Source organism: Coenobita brevimanus, chromosome 14 (assembly GCF_032717465.1).
Source record: "Coenobita brevimanus isolate Jiangsu-jjx chromosome 14, ASM3271746v2, whole genome shotgun sequence".
Taxonomy (NCBI): Eukaryota; Metazoa; Arthropoda; class Malacostraca; order Decapoda; family Coenobitidae; genus Coenobita; species Coenobita brevimanus.
Window position 1 is genome coordinate 34,965,355 of NC_136967.1, and position 25,405 is coordinate 34,990,759.

Here is a 25,405-nt window from a genome sequence, read left to right on the forward strand (position 1 = left end):
CTTACCTGGGTGCGAGCACTCGTATACATAGCCATAACCACTCTAACCAGCCACTTCTCGATCCCAAGCTTTCTCATTGCCCACTCCACCACCTCCCTAGGGACTCTGTCAAAGGCTTTCTCCAAATCAACAAAAACAAGTACAGATTGCTTTTCTTTCCTATATATTTTTTCTGAAGCTGTCAGACAATGAATATGGCATCAGTGGTCCCTTTTCATGACATAAACCCAAACTACATCTCATCAGTATTCAGTCTTTCTCTAATCATACCTTCTAGAACTGTCTCTTTTACCTTCATTATCTGGTCCAAAAGTTTTATGTCTCCCTAATTTCCTCTTTCTAGTGCATCACCCTTCCCCTTATAAACATTTACAGTCACACTTCTCTGCCAGTCATCCAGGATTACACACTCATATTTAATCTTATTTATCAAATCAGTAACTAACCCCACTCCTGTATCTCCTGAGGCCTTCAGCAGCCAGCTCAACACACCTGCTTCCTTCCTCACCTGCATCCAACCTATTCTCATGCTTACAGTAGCAGCATCAATCAAAGGCCTAGAGTGAAACACTGGATCTGCAAACTCCTAACCTTCCCCGTTCCAGTCAGACTTGTCATTTAGCAGCTGGTTTAAATGCACTTTCCAGCTGTCTGTAATATCCTCACTTTTCACCACTATTTTTCCTTCAACATTCTTCATACATTGCTCACCTATTATATCCCTGTAATTCCTCTTCATCTGATTTGCCACCTTAAATATCATATTCTTCCTTTCAGCACTATTTAGGTTGTCCAGTAAAAGTTTGTGAGACTCACAAATTTCCCTGTGTACCCCTTTTCTAGCCCTACACATGGCAGCCAAGTGTTCTTCTTTGTTACCACTCTTTTTCCATTCCCAGAAAAGACTTCTTTTCTCAACTGCAGCTTTTGCACCCTCATTCCACCACCATGTTCCTTTATGTTTTGGGAGCATTCACACAATGAATCAGTAACACTCAAGAGTTTGTTCTTGTGAGCTCTGTACTGTTCATTAACACTTCTGTTAACAGCTCCCTGTTCAGCCACCACTTTACTCCTCTGTCTTTAGACTGTGTTCCTTATTCCATGGTTTTTCAGCTTACATATTTTCTTCCTAGGTGCATAAGTCCTCTTCTTCATCACCCGCATCTTAAGCACCTTGTCACATATCAGTAATTTGTGTTGTTACACACACTCTTCACCCCCTATAACTTTGTCATCCCTCACTAACCTCCTCTCAGCCCTCCTGACCAGGAAATAGTCTATCTGGTTACTATTCCTCCAGATAAGTATGTAATCAACCTATTCTCTCGTTTCCCAATAGGCTTGTTGCACAGCATCATGTTCATTGCCTCCCCAGACTCGAGTATCTTTTCCCCTTTCTAACTCGAGTATCTTTTCCCCTTCCTCATGTCTACTACCATGTGTGCATCCCTCATGTACTCATTCGAATCTTTGAGCTGCTTCATCTTCATGTCCATTTAAGTTTCCTGCCAAAGCTACAGTCTCATAGATGGAGGGTGAAGTGCATGAAAGGGTACAGCAGGGAAGAAAGGTTGCTGGTTCCTTGAAAGCAGTGATAAGAAGCAGGGAAGTGAGCATGGAAGCGAAAAAGTTACTACGTGACAGTATTGTGATACCAACTCTAACGTATGGAAGTGAATCTTGGATGATGCTGGAAGGACACAAGTCAAGAGTGAGGGCAGTGGAAATGAGTTATTTAAGAGGAGCCTGTGGAGATACATGGAGAGACAGGCTGACAAATGAGGATATAAAGGAGCTTTGTGGTGTGGATGTGGATGTGATAGGAAGCGTTATGAGGAATACACTGAGGTGGTTTGGCCATGTGGAGAGGATGGAGGGTGAAAGACTGACGAAGAGAGTGTATGTGAGTGAGGTGGAGGGGGGAAGAGGGAGAGGGAGGCCGAGGATGAGATGGAGGGATGGGGTGGAGAGGTATTTGAGAGAGGAGGGTGTGAGTTGGGAGCGGGGCAGTGAAATGGTGGGGGACAGGTCGACGTGGAGGCTATTTAACTGTGGCCACCCAGAACGGGATTGAGGCGTCTGGCAATAGATAGGTAGATAGAGAGATTAAGCCATCCCAGAATCTGTCTCTTTCTGCATCATCCAAGCCAGCCTTTGGAGCGTTCATTGATATAAATGAAAATGTGAGTCTGCCGAACAAAATTTTCACTGCTAAAATGCTTTCATTCACTCACATTACATTCATGACATATTCTACTCATTTTTTCTTAATTAGCACACTCTCACCACTGTATCCATCTGCCCTTCCCTGCCGAATTATCCCATACTGACAACTGGCAATCATTCTGGCTGATCCTCCCCTATATCTAACCTCCTGTACACTATCACCTCCTACTTATTGCATTGAACACTCCCTCTGCTCTACCCTTCAAACTAATCACATTCCAAGATACCACTCTGATCCTCTTTTGATTTAGTATCATCAGGCATCTTCATTTTCTCATTTTTTTGTCATACCATTAAAAATAAATACAGTTAGACCTCACTATAACGGACTAATTGGGTCCCAGACCATTCCAAAAAATACGAAATTCCGATAAAAGTGACATCCAGACTTCCCTCTGTTAATCCGGATTTTTCCCGATATAGCATACATTGGTTTGGATAGCATGAACGGTTTTTAAACTGTTCTGACTACCATTGCGGTACTGTACTGTGTTATAACTTCACTACATTAATGAAATGGTATAACATATATAATAATACTGTACTGCACACTGATAAACATGTCTTTTATTTACCTTATTGTGGTGAACATAATTGAAGTGGTCAGGCAGTCCGATATATAGGAATTTAGTCTGGTAGCTCGAGTCCGCTAAAAGCGAATTCCGGTCTATTGAAGTCCATTATATTGAGGTTTTACTGTATAGCAAGAGACAGTCCATGGGCCCCGCCCACCCCCACAGTCCCAACTCCAGGCATGCAACCTGGGACCCATACCCCACCAGACATGGCAGTGGCTATGGCAGGGCCTCAGGGCACCCTGCTAGGACAGCTACAAGGACAACCTCCAAGAGCATCTTGGCACTGTAACATTCCCACCACAGTACATCCACTGGTAGGGTAGCCTTCTGGGGCGCTACTCCCGGGTTCGGGCCCCTCCCTGTTGGGTGGAAGCAGCAGCCTGAGAACAGCAGTGCCTGCTACCCTCTAGTACAGATCCGAGCCCCATCCCATCCCAGTCCCCAAAACTGCTGTTGGAGCCTGCATGACGCCTCCCTTCACTAGGTCCACCACTATGTAGCAGGGGCAAAGTTTTGTGGCCACATGCTCATGCTGGCATCAACGTGTGACATAATGGGGTAAATTGTGTGATACTTAAAGCGCAGGTAGGGTAGTGCATGAGATAGAGAAACGTGTTTGGGAGAGTATGTTGGTCAACTGTACAGTGGTCCCTCGCATTTAGCAATTTAATTAGTCTGGCGAAACCATCATTACTTGCGAAATCGCTAAATGTGATGTTTACTTTATATGGAAAAAATATCAATTAGTCTGTGCCCATCCTCCAAGTCACCCCTTTGACCCCCTGTTTCCTACTTTAAGTGCTGAAAATGAAACACAGTGTATAAGCAATACATTATACAGATATAGTACTGGCTGGTTATACATCTACTCACCAGTGAAAAATGTCAAATGCTCGGCACTGTGAGAGAGAAAAAAAAAAGCCCTCAGGGTTGCCAGACGCTCACAACAATGATAACAATGGCAGTCTGGTGGCGGACAGGCAAGGCATTTCACGCCCCACATCTCTAAACACATAAGAAAATTGCTAAGTGCGTGGGATTGGTACCTTTTCTAACCTATTGCCAAATGCAAAAATCACTAACTTGAACACGCTAAACACGAGGGACCACTGTACATGTTAATGTTTCGTTTCGTTTCGTTTCGTTTTTAAAGGCTCCAACATGCTTGCACGTGTCGGCCTTGGTCACCTAATGGCGGCTCTCCATGCTGAACGATTCATTGCAGCCTCCCTGTTCAGTCCCTTAACCCTGAGGTCACACTTAATGACCTCGTCCCATGTCTTTCTCGGTCTACCCCTCATAACCCCACCCCCAATATTAACACTTCTCACCTTCCTCACCCAATGATCATCCCCCATCCTCTCCACATGTCCAAACCACCTCAATCTACCTCTCCTCATCACAACACCAATACACTCCAGTCCCATCCTACCTCTCAACTCTTCCATCGTGAACCCAGCCCCCCCAGACCTTGGACGCAGGGACACACTACACATCCACCAAATCATTGTCATTTCTGTACATCTTAGCCGGCGGATATCCTCCTCCTTTACTGCCCAAGTCTCACTACCATACAACATTACACTCCTGACACATGCTGCATACAAAGACCCCTTAGCACATAGGGAGAGTCCTCTCAATGTCAGGAGAGGCAAGAACTCCCTGAACTTCTTCCAACCACTTCTCACCCTAGCCACAGAGCTAGCTCCAGCCCCACCTCCAGCACACAACATGTCTCCCAAATAACAAAACTCTTCCACACACTCAAGAGATTCACCAGCAAGTTCAATTCTTTCACATCTGACAATCTCCACCTGCTCTCCCCGAGATGCCGTACACATAAAATCAGTTAATGTCGCAGTGAAAATGTCAGCAAAGATGGGTCAGGATATTTTGATGGCTGGTGAAGCAGGAGCTCCAGCTCTCCTTACCATCTGCATTCGCATTCCCCTTGGGCGTACCACTCTGATCAGCTGATGCTACAGCCAACTTCCATAAAGGTGTTGGAGGTTAATATTTACAGTGATTACTTTGTACTTAACTCAAATGTCATTTGCATAGTACTTTAACAAAGACACTTACTGTATCTTGTAAAGAAATATGTTAGGAGACTGCTGCCTACAAACAAAGTTACCTCTGTTAAATATGAGTAAATATTCTCAGCTAATGATGTCTGAGAAGTGCTGGTGTGTGTGTGTGTGTTTTTTAATGCAAGGAAGAAGGAACCAAAGGCCATGAGCCCACAATTATTGTTCCTTCCAAGAGAAAAGCAAAATACAAGCGAGTGCCAAATTCAAGATCCAATCATTTTGAGATGCCTGGACACACTGCGTTTGAAAGACCGGAGATCATAGGAAGCAGGAAACACAGACAAAGGGAGACAGTTCCAGAGTTGACCTGTTGCATAAATGAAGGACTGGGAGTGACGGTTAACTCTTGCATTAGAGAGTTGGACAGAACAGGGATGAGAGTTTGCCACTAGACGGGTGCTGTGTGCCCATCGTAGAGGTGGAGGAATGCATACAGACAGTTCAGAGGAGCAGTGACCATTGAAGCAGTGATAGAAAAGAGATAAAGATGTAACAGTGCGGTGAAGAGACAGAGGTTGAAGGGAGTCAGTAAGAGGAGGAGAGTTAATGAGATAAAACGCCTTTGACTCCACCCTATTGAGAAGAGCTGTATGTGTGGAGCCTCCCCACACATGAGAGATGTACTCCACACAGGGATGGATAAAACCCATGCATAGAGTCAACAATTGTGCAGGGATAAAGAAGGAACGGAGTCGGCTTAGCACACCTAATCTATTGGAAGCAGATTTTACAAGAGATGTAATATGATCTTTCCAAGATAAGACCCGAGTAAATGAAATCTTAAGCATGTTCAAGGATGATGCAGAATTAAGCTGATTATTATTAAACATTAGTGAGTATACCTATCGAAGATTTTGTCAGGTTGATAGGTGTAAGAACTGAGTCTTTGGTGCATTAAAAACAACAAGATTATTTTTACCCCAGTCAGAGATACGAGCCAAGTCAGAGATTAGGCGTGCCATAGCCCCATCCTTTGTTTGTTGAAGTAACTGCTGAGATGGGCGTTGTGGGAACCGTATGGAAAGGTGAAGGTTGGAGTCATCAGCGTATGATTGGATAGAGTTATATGTACAGCTTAGAAGGTCATTGATGAATAAAAGGAAGAGAGCTGGTGATAGGACAGAGCCCTGAGGAACACCACTGTTGTTAGATCTAGGAGAAGAACGATGGCCGTCTACAACAGCGGCTCTAGAACGACCAGAAAGGAAGCTAGCATTGAAGGCACAGATAGAAGGATAGAAACCGTAAGAGGGTAGTTTGGAAATTAAAGATTGGTGCCAGACCCGATCGAAGGCCTTAGAGATGTCAAGTGCAATGGCAAAGCACTCGCCAAAGTCCTGAAAGGAGGATGACCAGGAGTCTGAAAGGTAGGTGAGAAGATGGGACCCTTACTGATGATCAGAAAGAAGGTTGTGATAGGAAAGATGCTATAAAATTTTTCTAATAAGAATTGACCCGAAAACTTTTGAGATACAGGATGTTCAAGCAATTGGACGATAGTTAGATGGTTGGGAATGGTCACCCTTCTTTGGGACTGGCTGAATGAGAGCAAACTTCCAGCAAGAAGGAAAGGTACAAGTTGATAGATAAAGATGAAAGAGTTTGCCTAGGTTATGGGATATTTACTGTATTTTCACTAATCATAGAACTTCGGAATCATATCACATTGCTTTGTAAAGTCATACTGTCAAATTATCATCACAATGACTTTTTGAGAACTCATGAGTCTGGGGGAAATAGCAGTCAGATAGATTATTTTCTGGTTAGGAGGGCCGATAGGAGGTTATTGAGGGATGTTAAAGTTATAGGAAGTGAGGAGTGTGTGCAGCAGCACAAACTATTGATTTGTGATATAGTGCTTAAAGAACAAGTGATGAAAAAGAGGACTTATGTACCTAGGAGGAAAATTTGGAAGCTGAAAAGCCAAGTAGTAAGGGATGCCTTCTATAGCGAGTTGAGGAGAGTGGTGGCTGAACAGGGAGCTGTAGACAGAGGCGTTAATGAACAGTACAGAGCCCTCAAGAACAATTTCTTGAGAGTTACTGATGTAACATGCGGTTGGACAAGAGGACCACTAAGACATAATTAACTTGGTGGTGGGATGAGGGTGTAGAAGCTGCAGTTAAGGAGAAAAGAAGGCTTTTCCGGGAGTGGAAGGAGGGTGGTAGCAAAGAGGAATACAGTAATCCCTCCAATATCCAATGTAATAGGGCCATAGGCAGGTCCGGATAGTGGTCCTGTCCGGATATTGGGCCCCAGCTTATGAACTTGTACTTATCGACCCTAACTCAGAGAAACACCTATACAACTCCCTCTGGACATGCATAGCACCTATTTAAGACCCAAATCACACCAATAAGGGACATAAAAGACTGAAATGAATGCAAAAGAACCATAAAATGAGGTTTTAGAGGTGAGTTTATACAATATTAAACATTCTGGGTGCTTACAAGTCCTGGCTCCTGAACTGGTTTGAACCACCAGTTTGCAGTCCACAGTTTATCCTCTGCACTCTAAATTCTAATTTCTTAACACTGCACAACACTGTAAATTCCTGTGTGTTCTAGTGGCGAGGTATTGCAGTTTATTCACTGTTTATTCACAAAAAACAAGCACCTGTGGCTTGCACTGCTATAAGCATCTGCTCTCGATCGGAGTTAACCTGTGACTGTTGATGATGGCGGGGTAATAGAGATGCCAGATCGCAACGGCCACATTACCAATCTCCTCAATTTTCATTACCAAATTTAACTTTTCATTACCAAATTCGTAAAGCTAGCATTTATTCTTCACTAATTATATATACAAGTGGAAATACATGTAATCACTCTCCTTATAATTAACACCATGTTGATTATTTTCACGCTATGTAGGGTAGCAGATTAATCAGAGAGAGCAAACAATCCACCATCTCCATCCTGTGTATCCTCATACATGTGAGAAATCCATTTGGTAATGCATTATTCTGATTCATTACCAAACGAATTTTTCAAATCCAAATTGGCCCACACTTGGTAATGAAAAATACCAAATGGCAACCCTGATAGGGGAGGGGGGAGGGGGGTTTAAGGAAGGGGTGAAGGGACCATGGTGTAACAGCTGTTCGGCGCCAGGCAACAATTTCAAATTACGGAAGGGAAAAAAGTCAGATTTTTTTCAAATTTTTTGCGGTTTTTGGCCCATTTTGGGAATATTGGATCCCAGGATGATTATGTCCAGTTAGTGGGGACGTTCGGATATTGGGCGTTCGGATATTAGAGGGATTACTTTTGGCTGCCAAGCGTAGGGCTAGAAGAGAGGTATACAGGGCAAAGTCTCAGTCACAGAGACTATTACTTGATAACCTAAATCACGGGGAAAGGAAAAATATGATATTTAGGGTGGCAGGTCAAGTGAAGAGGGATAATCGGGATATTATAGGTGAGCAGTGTGTGAAGAATGATGAAAGAAGGGTAGTGGTGAACAGTGAGGATATTAAAGATGTATGGAGAGAGCATTATAACCGGTTGTTGAATGAGGAGTTTGACTGGGACAGGGAGGGTTTGGAACCAGCAGATCCAGTGTCTGGCCCTTGGCCTTTAATTGATACTGCTACTGTGAGTGAGGCAATAAGCAGTATGAGGGTGGGGAAGGCAGCAGGTGTGTCTGGGTTGACTGCCGAAATGTTGAAGGCCTAAGGTGATATAGGGGTGAGTTTAGTCACTGACCTGATAAATAGGATTATTTATGAGTGTGTTGTCTCAGATGATTGGCTGAAGAGTGTAATTGTAAATGTGTATAAAGGGAAGGGTGATGCCCTGGAAAGAGGAAATTATAGAGGTATAAAGCTTTTAGATCAGATAATGAAGGTAATGGAGAGAGTTTTAGAAGGTATGATTAGAGAAAGAGTGAATATTGATGAGATGCAGGTTGGGTTTATGCCAGGTAGGGGGACCACTGATGCTATATTCATTGTTCGACAGCTTCAGGAAAAATATATTGGTAGGAGAAGGGATCTTTATTTTGTTTTTGTTGATTTGGAGAAGGCCTTTGACAGAGTCCCTAGAGAGGTGGTGAAGTGGGCAATGAGAAAGCTTGGCTTGGAGGAGTGGCTGGTTAGGGTGGTTATGGCTATGTATGTGGGTGCTCACACCCAGGTAAGAGTGAATGGAGATTTGAGTGATGAGTTTTCCATGAATGTTGGTGTGCATCAGGGGTCAGTCTTGAGTCCCATGTTGTTCATCATGGTACTTGAAGCCCTTTCACGTGACTTTAGAAACGGACTCCCATGGGAGTTGTTGTATGCTGATGATTTGGTGTTGATTGCAGAGAACGAAAGGGAGGCGGAGGAAAGGTTTAGGAAGTGGAGGGATGGTATGGGGCAAAAGGGTTAAAGGGTAATTGCAGATAAAACAAAAGTGATGATATCTAGGGTTGGTGGCGGTACTGTCAAAGACAAGGGAGAGAGGCCATGTGCAGTTTGCCACAAGGGCGTGGGAAGTATTTCCATCTTGTACAGTGTGTGTGATAAATTGGTGCAAAAGAGATATAGTGGTATCAGAGGTAGACTGCGAGATAATGCTGATTTTTTGTGTACGGCGTGTCGGGGTGAGCAGGTGGAGATTGTCAGACGTGAAAGGATTGAACTTGCTGGTGAATCTCTTGAGTGTGTGGAAGAGTTTTGTCATTTGGGAGACATGTTGTGTGCTGGAGGTGGGGCTAGAGCTAGCTCTGTGGCTAGGGTGAGAAGTGGTTGGAAAAAGTTCATGGAGCTCTTGCCTCTCCTGACATTGAGAGGACTCTCCCTACGTGCTAAGGGTTCTTTGTATGCAGCATGTGTTAGGAGTGTAATGCTGTATGGTAGTGAGACCTGGGCAGTGAAGGAGGAAGATATTTGCCGGCTCAGACGTACAGAAATGACAATGATTAGGTGGATGTACAGTGCATCCCTGCGTCCAAGGCCTGGAGGGGCTGGGTTTACGATGGAAGAGTTGAGAGGTAGGATGGGACTGGAGTGTATTGGTGTTGTGATGAGGAGAGGTAGATTGAGATGGTAGTAGTAGTAGTAGTTGTTCCCTAGGCAGTCTGGCCGAACAGCCTCAAGTTCCTTAGGAAGGCCATGGCCGAGACCTGGCTTTCCCACAAATCTCTCAAAGAGTGTATGTTGTGTTGTTGGCGTAGGTGATTGTGTGCAATGCAGTTTTCCATAATTTGCTTATTAGTATGGGGTGTTGTGTTGCATCCTGGACAGGCATCAGGGACGGAGTCATCCAGCCTCTTCTGGTAGCTTAAGAGGGCTGGATGGTGCCCACATCTCAGCCTGGCCAGGTCGACCCTGTCCTCACGAGGAAGATAGGATTCAGAAGGGTGGATGTCAGGAGGCTGTGCATGCAGCTGTGTGTTGTCTTTAAGTGACTGAATGGAGTGGCGAGTGATCTGAGTGTGGATATGCTTCTGGAAGCTGGTCTGAGGTGGGTGAGGGGGGAGAGATGACAGTATTTGTGTATGGTATCGTGTGCTGGGTGTTGTTTTGATGTTCCTTGGTGTGGGTGGATGTTGTGGGTTTGTGGAGGCTGCAGCAAGAAACTGGGTGCCTCTCATGTCTAGGAGATCCTTGACTTTGAGGACTTTGGTTTCTTGATGTAGGTGGTCTGTGGGTGTAGTAGCTGTGCAGCCTGTGATTATTTTTAGGGCCTTGTTCTGTATGGCCTGTAGAGTGTTGTTGTGTGTTTTGGTGAGGTTAGAAGCCCAGGCAGGGCTTGCATAATTCATCACTGAACGTATGTATTGTTTGTATACTGTGGTGGTGGTTTCTTTGTTGTGTCCGAATGTTGTATGGACAAGTGACCTCAAAGCATTGAGTCTTGGTGTTATTTTATTTTTAATGTTTGTGATGTGTTGTTTAAATGATATTGATGTATTGTATGTTACACCAAGGTTTTTGGGTGTGTGTGTGTGTGTGGTAGGTGAGTGTTGTTTATGGTGAGGTGTGGGACGTGACTATGTTCTGCTGTCCAGTTTGTGAGAAGAGTCACTGTAGATTTGGCTGGGGCTATTTTGAGCCTGTTTGTGGTGAACCATTTGTATGGTGTGTTGAGGTAAGGTCGAATGATGTGTGCAGCTGTGTTTGCATTTTGGTGTGTACATGTAAGTGTTATATCATCTGCATAGGAAGCTATGTGTATCTGTGGTGTGTAGGGTGTGGGTATGTCGTGGATGTATAGATTAAAGAGTAGGGAACAAAACAGATCCTTGGGGGACGCCGTTTGTGAAGTTTTTGATGTTAGATGACTGACCGGCAAATGTTACTTGTGCACATCTGCCTGCTAAGTAGTTTGCCAGCCATCTTTTTGTGTTATTGTGCATGTTTGTGTTGAGTATTTTGATTGTGAGGTTGTGGCGGGGGATGGCATCAAAAGCTTTGCTAATGTCTAGTGTGATTAGGAGTGATCTGTGTGGTGGCCTAGCTGAATTTTTGCCATCGAAAACTCTCTGTGTAAGGTCTGTATGAAGGGTGTTTGTGGAGTGTAGTGGCCTAAAGCCATGTTGTGACTGTTCTGGGGAATGTGAGTTGTGACTAGTTGTAGTATCAGTCGTTCAGTGACTTTAGAGGGGATGCAGAGGAGTGTGGTGGGACGATGTGAGGAGGGTAACGTGGGGTTTTTGTTGGGTTTAGGGATAGTGATGATATTGCCATGCTTCCAGATGTTGGGTATTATGTTGTGTGAGTAGCTTTAGTTTGATATGTTGGTGAGTGCTTGTATGCCTTGTGGTCCTAGGTGTTTAAGGTGAATGTTGCTTATGTTGTCTGGTCCACAGGCAGATGAGTGCTTGAGGTTGTTAATGATGTGCTTCGTCTGGTTGTAAGTGAAAGGTGTGTAGTCTGGGTCTGTGGGGAACTGTCTCATACGTCTGATGATACGTTGGTCTTCCGGATGGGGGGTTAGATGGCTGACTTGTGAAAAGTGATTGATGAGAGTGTTTGCTTGTTGCTTGTTTGAGGGTATGGTTTCTGTTGTTGTGATGGCAGCGTGTGATTGTGTGGTGTTGCTGTTGGAAAGTGTGATTCTGTTTCGTGTTTTGTAGAGTTTACTGATGTTTGTTTTATGGTCAAGTGTTTGGAGGTAATTTTTCCAGTTTAATGTTTGCTGTTCTGATATTTTACTGTTTATCTGAGTGTTGAGTTCTTGTATTTGTTGTATGGTGTCTTGTGTATGGGGTGTTGGGGAGTGTCGCAGTGTGTCCCGTTGTCTGATGAGGCCTTGAATTTCTGGTGTGAAATTGGGGTTGTGTCTCTTTCTGTTGGCTCTAGGGATGTGTCTTTTGTCTGCGTTTTGTATGATTGTATTGAAAGTGTGCACAGCGGTGTTGATGTTTGTGATGGGTGTACTGTTTAGTGTTTCAAAATGTTGTTCTGTTTCCGTTACAAAGGCCTCCCAGTTGGCTCTCTTATAATTAGTGTATGTGTGTTTGTGGCCAGCTGGGGTGATTCTGGTTTTGGTAGTGATGATGATTGAGAGGTGATCAGAATCTAGGGTTTTGACCACTCTCCATGATGTAGTGGGAGCGAGGTTTGAGGAGCAGAAGGTGATGTCTGGAGATGATGGGAGGAAGAGGGCTTGGTGTGGGATATGGGTATGTTGGTCTAGACTGTTTAGTATGAAAAGGTGATCTGTCTGGGATTGTAGTACCAGCCCTCTGTCTGTGTCAGGGTTGTTGACATGCCAGACGGACGACTTGGTGTTGAAATCACCACCCAGGATGATGTTGGGTATGTAAGTGATGTGGTGTATCTGTGGAGAGTAATTGTGTGGTACTGTGGGGAACGATTGGGGGGGATGTATGTGTTAGCGATTGTCATGTGTTATTTGTTACCAGTGTGTATTTTAATTGATTGTATTTCTGTTGTGGGGTCATGTGGGGGGAGAAGTGACTTTGTGTGTGCACTGGTATCTGCAAAGTAGATGGATTTGTGTACCGGGGTGATGAGTCCACCGCCACCACCGTCGGCCCGGTCTTGATATGGTTTGGGCATGTGGAGAGGATGGGGGATGATAATTGGGTGAGGAAGGTGAGAAGTGTTAATATTGGGGGTGGGGTTATGAGGGGTAGACCGAGAAAGACATGGGACGAGGTCATTAAGTGTGACTTCAGGGTTAAGGGACTGAACAGGGAGGCTGCAATGGATTGTGCAGCGTGGAGAGCCGCCATTAGGTGACCAAGGCCGACACATACAGCATGTTGGATCCTTTAAAAACGAAAACGTAACATGCAGTGACTGTTATTAGCTCGTATCAGACGGTAACTTACAGAACTTCTGAATGTTATAAGAGTTTTATGTTGCACGTGGTCGTGATTGCATCACCACAATCGTTTCATATCACCTACATGCACTATGTTCCAGGGGCTGTTTTTTCACAACAGTGCAGGTTTCTGCAGTCATTTAATTGCAGTTAATGTGGGTAAATGAAAATGGCAGTTTTTTTATGAAATATGGTATGGTGTAATGTGGTGCTGCTCTCAGATGACGGTCCTTTTGTCTCTTCCTTCCTTCTTTCCTTCCTTCCTCTTTTGTCGTTCTTTCCCTCTTTCTTTCCTCTTTTGTCTGTGGGTGACTCTACACTGAGTGACATGCCAATTAGTTTCCTGTACACCAGGAAACCATTTACTCTGCTGGGTGGTAACTACTGGATATAACTAAACTACGGCACATTGTGGTTTAGTGGGTAATTAAGGCACTTCTGCCGGATTGAGCCTGTGTTGGTTTATATCCAAGGGATGGCTGGGGTTTATTGCTTACATAATGCAACTCAGGGATGAATGAGGCTGGTCACTCTCATCTTTATGTCAAGACCAACTTACCTAGCCCTGGGCTTCTATGCTTCTCATGAGACAACACAGGATTAGATGATGGTGATGATGATAATTTAGGGAAATGAAAATGGTAGTTATTTTTTTAATTATGGTATGGTATAATTTTATTAGTTATAGTATATGATGAATACTTTCATATGAATCAGCTAGAGTCGCAACTAGATAATATGTAAAATTGTGAGATTTGATCATAGATATAAATAAGCCTTGATGCCGCATGACACTACCTTAGATGTGTCTCTGCAGCCACCATCTCGGAACAGTCGAGGCATATGTTGTCGTGATCCTGAAAATGGGCAGAGTTGACCACTATTTACCTAGAAATGCAGCAGCTCTGTGCTGCTTCAGGGTGTAGAAAGCATGGGAATATATCTATGGTGGCACCGATAGCACAAGCGGCTCAACTGTCTGGTTATGCAAACGTCCCTCAGCTGCTTCCCTATCCCCTGAAAGGAGGATGGTGGATTGCAGAAGGGAGTCCGCCGAGTTTGGATTTCAGATGAACCAGAAACGACAACCATTACTACTACAATAACAGCCACCACCACAACAACCACCACCACAAAATAACCACCACCACCATGAAACAACTACCACCACCACCACCAGAATAACAATCACCACCGCCACCACAACAACCACCACCACCACCACCACCACAACAACAACAACAACAACAACAACAACAACAAGCACATTCACCTCCACAATCACCACCACCACCACCACAACAGCAACAGTAACCACAAGTCACCACCACAACAACCACCACCACCACCACAACAATCACCACCACAACAATCACCACCACCACAGTGACAATCACCACCACAACAACAATCACCACCACAACAACAACCACCACCATCACAGCAACATCCACCACCATCACCACAACCACCACCATCACCACAACCACCACCATCACCACAACCACCACCACATCAACCACCACAAAAACAACCACCACAATCACAACAACCACCACCACCACAACAACCACCACCACATCAACCATCACCACCACCACAACAACAACCACCATCACCACAACCACCACCATCACAGCTACAATCACCACCATCACAACAGCAACCACCACAGCAACAGCCACATCATCAGCCACCATCACCACAACAATAACCCCCCACCACAACTGCCACACAACAACCATCACCACATCTGCAACAACCACCAACACAGCAACCACCACCACCATAACAGCAACAACAACCAATACAACCACCACCACCACAAGCACCACAATAGCAACAACCACTACTACCACCACAACAATCACCACCACAACAGTAACCACCACCACCACCACAACAACAACTGCAACCAATACCACAACCACCACCACCACAACAATAACAACCACAACCACCACCACAACAGCCACCACTATAACCACATCACAGGACCTGGAGCGGTGGCGTCTTCACCATGGGTCTACCTCCCAGAGGCTGTTGAAGCAGAAGAGGACACCATGGGGGCCAAACCACCGCAAACCCCCCCTGGCCCCTCATGGGGCCCCAGAACCTGGGAGTGGCTTCGGTTGCCCGGGCAAGTGCCACATCTCTCAACACAACACACACAACAACATCATTTTCTCTACACCAAGAAATGACTCCCCCGGTGGTCATTTCTTGACAACTTCTAGCCGGGGACATTGAGAGCTATCCAGGACCCACTAACAAACACATATGTCCAACATGCTCAAAACCTATCACTTCGAGCTGACAGGCGAAGGGCTCAGTTCAGTGCAATTCCTGCAAGAACTGGACCCATTACACCTGCACAACACTTGCATCCAGAAAACATTACACAAACACCTGGACCTGCTCCTTATGCTCCTTCCTCCCACCCACTAACCCCCCCCACCCACTAACCCCCCTACCAACCCTATTCCTACTTCCTTCACACCTCCTCAGCCTAACCCACTGATCCTTCCCACACCATCCAATCCCCCAGCCCCTCCCATTCCATCCCAGCCTAATCCACCCCAACCCTTACCTCCATCACAACTTTCTCCTACTCCTCCTCCTCCACCCACACCAGCACCTCCCCCCTGTGCTGCAGCACAGCACCCAACACACATCGTACACACAACATAAACATCCATCAATTATACATAGATGGCACAAACACCAAAAAACAAGAACTCACACAATTCATTAAACAACAAAACATACACATTGCCATCTTACAAGAAACAAAACTACACAGAAAACAAAACACACCTACTTTTCATAATTTCACCACCATTAGACAAGACCGTGCCGACGTCGGTGGTGGTGGACTCATCACCCTGATACACAAATCCATCAACTTTTCAGATACCAGTGCACACACAAAGTCACTTCTTCCCCCACATGACACCACAACAGAAATACAATCAATTAAAATTTGCATTGGTAGTAAATCACATATAACAATCACCAACACATATCATATATAACAATCGCCAACACATACATTCCCCCCCAGTCGTCTCCCACAGTACCACACAATTACTCTCCACATGTACACCACATAGCTGACATACCCAGCATCATCCTGGGTGATGATTTCAGTGCCAAGATGTCAGCCTGGCATGTCAACAACTCTGACACAGACAGAGGTCTGGTACTACAATCCCAAACAGATAATCTTTTCATCATCATCATCCGGACCTCCTTTCCCACCCTAGGGCAGGGTGTGGAGTAGCAGTGTCCAGACAGCACAAATTTGCCCAGTCCAGTGGGCCACACTTCCATTCACTCATCATTCAAGCCCCCAGAATCCTGACTCTATTGGATATGCCAAAAACATTCGCCACGTTCTGTAGCTTCACATAACCATATCCGGTTGAGTCATTCCGGACGCTGCCATGTTAAAAAGGAGTCCCAAGTCCCTGATAATGCACTTCTCCTCACAACATTCATCCAGCCAGCTCAATCTCTTGTCATTTCCCTAGCCTCACCGACTTCCAAATCATTCTTCCTCACACACTCATCCACCATATCTCTTCACCTTCTCCTTCTCCTTGGGGGCGCGGTAGCACAGTGGTAGCGCGCTGGACTTGTGATCGAGGGATTGCAAGTTCGAGCCTTGCCCGGGCTGCCGTGCCGGGAAGGGTAGCTCCCTCCTGTAACCCTAGCGGGGCTATATAGTCCAATACAGGGCTTAGCTCGGGGGAACTCCATTTCTCCCCATTTTTTTTCACCTTCTCCTTGGCCTACCTCGCCTCCATCCTCCTTCAAATTCGTTCAGATATACCTCTTTCAGCCATCACAACAGCAGACACTTACCTTCAAACAAACAACAAGCAAACACTCTCATCAATCACTTTTCACATTTTAGCCGTCTAAACCCCCAGTGCGACGACCAACGTATCATCTGATGTAAGAGGCAGTTCCCCACAGACCCAGACTTCGGACCTTTCACATAAAACCAGACAAAGCACATCATTAGCAACCTTAAGCACTCATCTGCCTGTGGACCAGACAACATAAGCAATATACACCTTAAACACCTTGGACCACAAGGCATACAAGCACTCACCAACATATCAAATTACAGCTACTCACAAAATGTAATACCCATCATCTGGAAGCATGGCATTATCATCACTATCCCCAGACCCAACAAAGACCCCACATTACCTTCCTCACTCTGCCTCATCACACTCCTCTGCATCCCCTCTAAAGTCACTGAATGACTGGTACTACGACTAGTTACACCTCACACCCCCTTAGCCCCGTTGCAACGTGGTTTTAGGGCACTACACTCCACGAACACTCTTCTTACAGACCATACACAGAGAGTTTTTGATGGCATGAATTCAGCTAGCCCACCACACAGAACACTCCTAGTCACACTAGACACTAGCAAAGCTTTTGATCCCATCCCCCTGCACAACCTGACAAACAAAATATTCAACACAAACATGCACAATAACACAAAAGATGGCAGGCATACTACTTAGCAGGGAGATGTGCACATGTAACATTTGCCGGTCAGTCTTCGAACATCAGAAACTTCACAACTGGTGTCCCCCAAGGGCCTTTTTTGTCCCTTACACTCTTTAACCCACCCTGTCCCGATTGATTTTCCACCACTGACTCCCCCCAATCCCGACCAGTTTTGGAAAACAAAAAATTTGGCTCAAACCTCCGCTTTTGGTGAGAAACATCGAAAATTCATAGAGAAATCACTCACCTGTGGTTTAAAATACTAGATACAGGTAGAAGTACCCCTTACCTTACTGGGTTTTCTATCAGGCTGGCTCCAAAGAAAACAAGTTCTGTGGGAGGGTAACTATTCCACACCGCTCATAAACAGTATTTATTTATTTATTTGGTTCGAATTTATGTGTAGTATGAGAGTATATTGGTTTTCACACAGTCATATAGGCAATATAAATATTGTTTCACTCACCAAACACATCAACATACCAGACCTTTTTTGGCAACATTACCTGATCATCATTTCTGACTCTTTCTTCCTCTAATACTACGAAAACTTTGTGCTCCACATTGTCATTGATTGGGGAATCACTCTGGCCTTGAATTTCGTACCGTGGCACAACATGTCCTTACTGGCCAGGTCACCGGTAACAGGTGAATTGCCGAGACAGTGGGGTGCAGGGGGGAGGGGAGGTCATGTGGGGTAAGGCATTGTCCCTCCCAGGCATCTTGTAGAGGAAGGTGTCTCATGTATATGTACCAAAAATCACGCACAAAATTTGAAAAATGTTCAAATGACAGACCTTGCAATTGCAGCGCATTTATACAGTACGTCAACGGGAGTCACAGTGACAAAACGTGTGGACTTTTTTATACGTCAGCGGGAGTCAGCGGGTTAACCTATACATGCACGACATATCCACACCCCACACACCACAGATACACATAGCATCCTATGCAAACGACATAACACATGTACAGTACACACCAAAATGCATACACAGCTGCACACATCCTCCAACCATACCTCAACATACTACATGAATGGTTCACCACAAACAGGCTCAAAATACCCCCAGCAAATCTACAGTGACCCTTCTCACAAACTGGACAGCAGAGCATAGTTACATTCCACACCTCACCATAAACAACACTCTCCTACTACACATACACACACACAAAATCCTTGGTGTAACATACAATACATCAGTGTCATTTAAACAACACATCTCAAACATTAAAGATAAATTAACACAAAGACTCAGTGCCCTGAGGTCATTTGCATGTACAACATTTGGACACAACAAGAAACCACCACCTCAGTATGCAAACTATATATACGTTCAGTGATGAATTATGCAAGCCCTGTTTGAGCTGCTAACGTCACCAGAACATACTACAACACTCTACAGACCATACAGAACAAGGCCCTAAAAATAATCACAGGCTGTACACCTACTACACCCACAGACCACCTACATCAAAAAACCAAAGTCCTCAAAGTCAAGGATCATCTAGACGTGAGAGGCACACAAATTCATGCTGCATCCTCCAGAAATCCACAGCATCCACTACACTACTTGGCAGCACATCCACACACCAAGGAACATCAAAACAACACCCAGCACACGATATCATAAACAAATAATGTACTGTCATCTTTCCCCCTTTGCCTGCCTCAGACCACTTTCCAGATGCATATCCATACTCAAATCTCATGCTGCCCCATTCAGTCACTTAAAGACAACACACAGCTACATGCACAGTCTCCTGATATCCACCCTTCTAAATCCTATTTCTCTCATGAGGACAGTGTCTGCCTGGCCAGGCTGAGATGTGGGGATCATCCAGCCCTCTTAAGTTATCAGCGACTCCATCGCTGATGCCTGTTCAGGATGTAATACAGCACCCTATACTATTAAGCACATTTTGGAAGACTACATTGGACACAATCACCTATGCCAGCAACACATCATACACTCCTTGAGAGCTCTGTGGGAACCCCGGTCATCCGTGGCCTTCCTTAGGGACTGGGGACTGTTTGGTCAGACTGCCTAGCGAACAGCTACTACCACTACCACCATCACAACAATGACCACCACCTCAACAACAACCACCACCGTAACAACAACAGCCACCACCAACACAATAACCACCTCCAGTACCACAACAGAAACCACCATCACCACCACCACCAACAGCAACAACCACCACTACCTCTACAATAACCACCATCACCACCACCACCACCGCTGCCACCACCACCACCACATTTCTTAGTCTGAATTCACTGTAAAACAAACCAACAAACCCCACTAATACATGCTTGACTGTTCCAAGATGACCGCCGCACAGAGACATCGCCGCTGTACTGAGGAATGGGTGATGCGGCATCTAGTCTTATTTATATCTGTGGATTTAATGACTTTTCCATGAAACTGGAAACAATGGAACAGCCTGAGTGGGACAAATACGAGGAGCTGGAGTGCTGGCCACATGATAAAGTGCAGGGAGTGTTTTGTAAACAGGAACAATGCTTCATGTGGAATCCCATTAGCAGATGTTTTTGAAAAATAACCATCTGCAGTCCTTTCATAACCAAACCTGGCAAGACCGTATCCCATAGAGAAGGAGGGACTACTATATTAGTTTTAATATTAGCTTTTACATCGAATATTGAAGATAATGGTGAGAGTTCTTGAAGGTATGATTAGAGAAAGAGTGAATATTGATGGGATGCAGTTTGGGTTAATGCTAGGCAGGTGGACCACTGATGCCATAATCATTGTTCGACAGCTTCAGGAAAAATATATTGAAAGTAAGAGGGAACTGTACGTTGTTGATTTGGAGATGGCCTGTGACAGAGTCCCTGAAGAGGTGGTGAAGTGGGCAGTGGGAAAGCTTGGGATGGAGGAATGACTGGTTAGGGTGGTTATGGCCATGTACAGTATGTGGGTGCTTGCACCCAGGTAAGAGTGAATGGAGATTGGAGTGATGAGTTTTCTGTGAATGCTGGTGTACATTAGGGGTCAGTTTTGAGTCCCTTGTTGTTTATCGTGATACTTGAAGCCCTCTCACGTGACTTTAGAAATGGACTGCCATGGGAGATGTATGCTGATGATTTGGTGCTGATTGCAGAGAATGAAAGGGAGGCAGAGGAAAGATTTAGGAGGTGGAGAGATGGTATGGGGCACAAGGGCTTAAGAGTAAATGCAGATAAAACAAAAGTGATGATATCTAGGGTTGGTTGTGGTACTGTCAAAGAAGAATGTGCAATTTGCCACAATGGCGTGGAAAGCAATTCCATCTTGTGCAGTGTTTGTGATTAGTGGGTGCACAAGAGATGTAGTTGTATCAGAGACAGACTGCACAATAATGCTGAAAATATGTATGCGGCGTGTCGGGGAGAGCCGGTGGAGATTGACAGGCCTGAAACGATTGAACTTGCTGGTGAGTCTCTTGAGTGTGTGGAAGAGTTTTGTTATTTGGGAGACATGTTATGTACTGGAAGTGGGGCTGGAGCTAGCTCTGTGGCTAGGGTGAGAAATGGTTGGGAGAAGTTTAGGGAGCTGTTGCCTCTCCTGACATTGAGAGGACTCTCCCTACGTGCTAAGGGGTCTTTGTATGCAGCATATGTTAGGAGTGTAATACTGTATGATAGTGAGACCTAGGTAGTAAAGGAGGAGGATATGTGCAGGCTCAAACGTACAGAAATGACAATGATTAGGTGGATATGCAGTGCATCCCTGTGTTCAAGGCCTGGGGGGGCTGGGTTTACAATGGAAGAGTTGAGAGGTAGGATGGAACTCGAGTGTATTGGTGTTGTGATGAGGGGAGGTAGATTGGGATGGTTTGGGCATGTGGAGAGGATGGGGGATGATAATTGGGTGCAGAGCGTGAGAAGCGTTAATACTGTATTGGGGGTGGGGTTGCGAGGGGTAGTCCGAGACAGACATGGGACGAGGTCATTAAGCGTGACCTCAGGGTTAAGGGTCTGAACAGGGAGGCTGCCATAGATTGAGCAGCATGGACAGCCGCCATTAGGTGACCAAGACCAACACATGCAAGCATGTTGGAGCCTTCAAAAATGAAGTGAAACGATTATTATTGGTGGTAGGTGGTGGCAACTATCATCCATTCCCTTGATGTAGTTTTACCTACTTCATCCTTCGCCTTTATCATTCTATTTTTGTGTTTGTCCTCTCTCTTGCTTTTTCTTCCATCTTTCCTGTCACTCTTTATTACTGTACTCTGCTTTCCTTTTCAGGTGGCTTTACAATGAGTGACAAGCCAAATGGTTTCCTCTAAGCCAGAAAACCATTTACAGTGCTGGATATTAACCTTATAACCAACCCAAACATGTTACCTACATGTCCACAATGGGGATGGCAGAGGATTAGTGCCTTTCCCTGGAGAACAGCCAACTCAAAAACGGATGACCACCCCTTCTGGGATTATGTTGTCTGACTATAGATAGATTATTACAGTAATCCCCGTACTTTCCGGACCCCCACTTTCTGGACATCCCCACTTACCGGATATTTTGGTCCCGGGATCCAATATTTCCAAAATGGGCCAAAAATCGCAAGAAATTCGAAAAAAATCCGACTTTTTTCCCCCACCCATTATTTGAAATTGCCGCCCAGCACCGAACAGCTGTTACACCATGGTCCCTTCACCCCTTCCTTCCTCTCCCTCCCCCCTCCCCTGTCAGGGTTGCCATTTGGTATTTTTCATTACCAAATGTGGGCCAATTTGGTAATGAAAAATTCGTTTGGTAATGAATGAGAATAATACAATACCAAATGGATTTTTCACATGTATGAGGATACACAGGATGGAGATGGTGGATTGTTTGCTCTCTCTGATTAATTTGGTAGCCTATATAGCGTGATAATAATCAACATGCTGCTAATTATAAGAAGAGTGATTTCATGTATTTCCACTTGTATATATATTAGTGAAGAATAGATACTAGCTTTATGAATTTGGTAATGAAAAGTTAAAAATGGTAATGAAAATTGAGGAGTTTGGTAATGTGGCCGTTGCGATCTGGCAACTGTGTTGCCCCATCATCAACAGTCACAGCCTAACTCCGATCAAGAGCAGATGCTTATCACAATGCAAGCCACATGTGCTCATTTTTTGTGAATAAACAGTGAATAAACTGCAATACCTCGCCACTAGAACACACGGGAATTTACAGTGTTGTGCAATGTTAAGAAATTAGAATTTAGAGTGCAAATGATTAACTGTGGACTGCAAACTGGTGGTTCAAACCAGTCCAGGAGCCAGGGACTTGTTGTAAGTACCCAGAATGTTTAATATTGTATAAACTTACCTCTAAAACCTCATTCTCTGGTTCTTTTGCATTTATTTCAGTCTTGTATGTCCTTTATTGGTGTGATTTGGGTCTTAAATAGGTGCTATGCATGTCCAGAGGGAGTTGTATAGGTGTTTTTCTGAGTTAGGGTCCATAAGTACAAGTCCGGGAGGCTGGGGCCCACTATCCGGACGGGACCACTTTCCGGACATGGCTTTGGCTCTATTCCATCGGATAGTGGGGGGATTACTGTATTATTATTTTATTATTATTATTAAGTTAAATTGGGGAAAGCCTCAGGAGTTGATGGAGTGTGTGGTGAAATGCTGAAGCATGGGGGAGAGATAGTAGTAGAATGGATGTGGAAAATGTACAGATTGGCCTGGGAGGAAGGTAGAGTCCCGGAGGATTGGAAGTCAGGTAAAATTATTCCCTTGTACAATGGAAAAGGGGAAAAAGAAGTGTGTGGTAGTCATAGGGGCATTTGTCTTCTTAGTATACAGGTAATAGGAAAAGTGTATGGTAGGATACTTATTGACAGACTTAGAGAAAGAACAGAGAAATTAGTTGGAGAAGAACAGGGAGGCTTTAGGAAGGGAAGAGGTTGTGTAGATCAGATATTCATTCTTAGATCTTTAGTGGAAAAGTTTCTAGAGAAGGGAAAGAAGTTGTATGCAGCTTTCATGGATTTGGAGAAAGCATATGACGGTGGATAGACAAGGATTGTGGAAAGTGTTAAGAATATATGGAGTAGATGGGAAGTTGTTGAATGCTGTGAAGAGTATGTACGATGGTGCGAAGGCTGCAGTGCATGTGGATGGTGAACTAAGTGAATTTTTCTCTTTGAAAGTTGGGTTGAAACAGGGATGTGTTATGTCTCCATGCTTGTTCAATCTGTACATGGATGGGGTAATAAAAGAGGTACAAGGTAGGGTAGTGGATGTTGGAGTGGCCCTGGTGAGAGAGGATAGTGTTTGGAAACTCCCTGTACTGTTGTTTGCAGATGATACTGTGTTGTTGAGTGAAGACGAAGGGGAGCTGCAAGGCTTGGTGGATGAGTTTGGAAGAGTGAGTAAGAATCGGAATCAAAAGGTGAATATAGGGAAGAGTAAAGTGATGGTCTTTGAGAGAGGTGAAGTCAGTGAATGTACAGTGAGGATGGATGGTGAGGAATTGGAAAATGTGAGTGCGTTTAAGTACTTGGGTAGTGTGATGAGTAAGGATGGAGGTTTGGAGGGTGAAGTGCTTGAAAGGGTACAGCAGGGAAGAAAGGTTGCTGGTTCTTTGAAAGCAGTGATAAGAAACAGGGAAGTGAGCATGGAAGTGAAAAAGCTACTACATGACAGTATTGTGATACCAACTCTTAACGTATGGAAGTGAAACTTGGATGTTGTTGGAAGGACACAAGTCAAGAGCGAGAGCAGTGGAAATGAGTTATTTAAGAGGAGCCTGTGGAGTCACATGGAGAGACAGGCTGACGAATGAGGATATAAAGGAGCGTTGTGGTGTGAATGTGGATGTGATAGGAAGCGTTATGAGGAACACGCTGAGGTGGTTTGGCCATGTGGAGAGGATGGAGGGTGAAAGACTGACGAAGAGAGTGTATGTGAGTGAGGTGGAGGGGGGAAGAGGGAGGGGGTGGCCGAGGACGAGATGGAGGGAGGGGTGGAGAGGTATATGAGAGAGGGGGGTGTGAGTTGGGAGCAAGGCAGTGAAATGGTGGGGGACGGCGACTTGGAGGCGATTTGTTTGTGGCCACCCCAAACGGGATTGAGGCATCTGGCAATAGATCGATAGATTATTATTATTATTATAATTATTATTATTGTTGCCTCGGTATCGCAGTTGGCAGCGCATGAGAATGATCTCAAGGTTGCGAGTTCGACTATCACCCGACGGCATTACCTTTAGCCAATGGCCATACCACGTTGAGTACACCGCTTCCCGTCCGATCAGCGAAGTTAAGCAACGTTGGGTCTGGTTAGTACTTGGATGGGTGACCGCCTGGGAACACCAGATGCTGTTGGCATCCCTACGTGTCAAGTGGGGTTGGTGGAGGATTAGTGCCCCTCCCTGTAAAACAATTAACTCTAAGCCATTGGCCACCCCGTCTGGGATACATGGCGTCTGGCAATGGATGATGAATGAATGAAAAATTATTATTAGTAGTAGTAATCCCTCTAATATCCGAACGCCCAAAATCCGAACATCCCCACTAATCGGACATAATCGTCCCGGGATCCAGTATTCCCAAAATGGGCCAAAAACCGCAAAAAATTTGAAAAAATCTGACTTTTTTCCCTTCCGTAATTTGAAATTGGCGCGTGGCGCCGAACAGCTGTTACACCATGGTCCCTTCACCCCTTCCTTCCTCCCCCT

At 44.9% G+C, this 25,405-nt stretch overlaps 2 non-coding genes across 2 annotated transcripts; both read left to right on the plus strand.

The window, feature by feature from the left end:
• Positions 1-16,786: 16,786 nt before the first annotated feature.
• On the plus strand, positions 16,787-16,858 carry TRNAT-UGU (transfer RNA threonine (anticodon UGU)). Its single transcript has one exon. It is a non-coding gene; the product is annotated as a tRNA-Thr (tRNA).
• An 8,078-nt stretch (positions 16,859-24,936) lies between these two features.
• On the plus strand, positions 24,937-25,055 carry LOC145390462 (5S ribosomal RNA). Its single transcript, XR_013895641.1, has one exon. It is a non-coding gene; the product is annotated as a 5S ribosomal RNA (ribosomal RNA).
• Positions 25,056-25,405: the final 350 nt, after the last annotated feature.